Here is a 2,719-nt window from a genome sequence, read left to right as displayed (position 1 = left end):
CCTATTGTGACAGTCGTCAATAGTCAGAATTCGTACGTTATCTTTTAAATGGTAATATACTGCCTAGTAAGGAATTCTTTTTAAATAAATGTAGCTAAAACACAAACTTAAATATTCCTAGGCCTAGTATAGCACACATATGTACTATATTAGGCCTCAGATTTCGTGTATCTGGGGCTTTATTATAGACCTCAGATACATACATATTATACCTATCCTAACCTAGGAAGGTTAGGATAGGTTAGTTTAGTTAGTCTTTGCAACTCAAAAAATAGTTTTCCGGTTTGTCTAACTCAATAGTTTAGATTTATATGTTTTAATTTTGTCGTAGGTGGGTATATAATATGGTCCTCATCGTTACTATAAGTACTACCACAACAGGAGGTTGGGCTGAAATATTGTGCATTCTAGTTATAATAATAATAACTATTGGTCCTATTTGTTCCCTTAAGGAACACCTGACTTCAAGGGAAAGGGAATTGTTACTTAACTAATCAGCTAATGACGGATGGAGTTGAGGAACCCCTGCTCGCTCCTGTCACAATACTGCCACAATCTTGCCACAATACTGCCACTCCTGCCACAACACTGCCACTCCTGCCACAACACTGCCACAACACTGACACTCCTGCCACAACACTGACACTCCTGCCACAACACTGACACTCCTGCCACAACACTGACACTCCTGCCACAACACTGCCACTCCTGCCACAACACTGCCACTCCTGCCACAACACTGCCACTCCTGCCACAACACTGCCACTCCTGCCACAACACTGCCACTCCTGCCACAACACTGCCACTCCTGCCACAACACTGCCACTCCTGCCACAACACTGCCACTCCTGCCACAACACTGCCACTCCTGCCACAACACTGCCACTCCTGCCACAACACTGCCACAACACTGCCACTACTGCCACAACACTGCCACTCCTGCCACAACACTGCCACTCCTGCCACAACACTGCCACTCCTGCCACAACACTGCCACTCCGGCCACAACACTGCCACTCCGGCCACAACACTGCCACTCCGGCCACAACACTGCCACTCCTGCCACAACACTGCCACTCCTGCCACAACACTGCCACTCCTGCCACAACACTGCCACTCCTGCCACAACACTGCCACTCCTGCCACTCCTGCCACAACACTGCCACTCCTGCCACAACACTGCCACTCCTGCCACAACACTGCCACTCCTGCCGTCACTCACCTCACTATAGCTGTCTGGCGGTGATGTGAGTGTCCTCTTGGCTTCATCACACTGAAGGCGGCTTGGTGCACGACCTCCAGACGTCACTATTCACTGCACGATGTTATTTCACTGGTACCGTCACTATTCACTGCACGGCGTTACTTCACTGGGACCGTCACTGTTCCCGTCACTAAGTTAATCGTTTGAACGCGTGAACACTCGCCTCACTGAATTTCTACCAAAACTGTCACTGGCGAGACTCACCTCACTTGAGTTCCTGTACATATAATCACTGTTCATATCACTGACGAAAATGTTACTGCTCACTGTCCTTACCGACTGTCACTTTTCAAGACGGCACTCTCTAACACAAGGACCTCACACACTTCACCAGTACTCGGTACTGACGGTAGGTGACATTGGATAAGGTAAACTGACAGGGGTAAACCTGTCTACCTTCAACTCTAGTCTACTCCGCCTCTTCAACTAAGCAGGAGGACTCCCTGGGGGTATACAGAGGTGTGTTACCGTCTACGATGGACTCAAATTGACAGTACACCCGTCCAAACTGACGGAATCTCAGAGCTGGAATTGACGTGACCGCTCTCCTCGACACTTGATGTGACCCTGATGACCCGTCAGCCAGTCAGGTGCCTCGAAGCGTCGGTTACTCGTGACGTCATCTCAGGTCAGTCGTTGATTGGCTATCACTCTTGCTCTGTACCAATCAGGTCTTCCGTTTCGTCCCCCTTAGGCATGTGTCGCTTCCTCGAGCGGGAACTCGCCTCCAGACTGCCTGACTAAGCGACATATTGAGAAAGAATGCCGCTAGGTTTCCCCCCCTTGGAAGCCTAGGGTTCCACCTGGTGCACCATCATGCAATGAAGATCACTACCTGGTGCACCACCATGCAATGAAGATCATTACCTGGTGCACCACCATGCAATGAAGATCATTACCTGGTGCACCACCATTAAATAAAGATCACTACCTGGTGCACCATCATGCAATGAAGATCACTACCTGGTGCACCATCATGCAATGAAGATCACTACCTGGTGCACCACCATGCAATGAAGATCATTACCTGGTGCACCACCATTAAATAAAGATCACTACCTGGTGCACCATCATGCAATGAAGATCACTACCTGGTGCACCATCATGCAATGAAGATCACTACCTGGTGCACCACCATGCAATGAAGATCATTACCTGGTGCACCACCATGCAATGAAGATCACTACCTGGTGCACCATCATGCAATGAAGATCACTACCTGGTGCACCACCATGCAATGAAGATCATTACCTGGTGCACCACCATGCAATGAAGATCATTACCTGGTGCACTACCATTAAATAAAGATCACCATCTGGTGCACCACCATTCAATAAATTCAATGAAAATCATCATCTGGTGCACCACCAGTACCACATGTTGTGATCTCTTTTGTGAACTAAAACCTTCGCGTTTACTGGGGTTACGCTATCATCCTTTATTCGTCGGGTCTAC

This window comes from Procambarus clarkii, chromosome 76 (assembly GCF_040958095.1).
Source record: "Procambarus clarkii isolate CNS0578487 chromosome 76, FALCON_Pclarkii_2.0, whole genome shotgun sequence".
In the NCBI taxonomy this organism is placed as follows: Eukaryota; Metazoa; Arthropoda; class Malacostraca; order Decapoda; family Cambaridae; genus Procambarus; species Procambarus clarkii.
Note: the sequence above shows the minus strand (reverse complement) of the source record.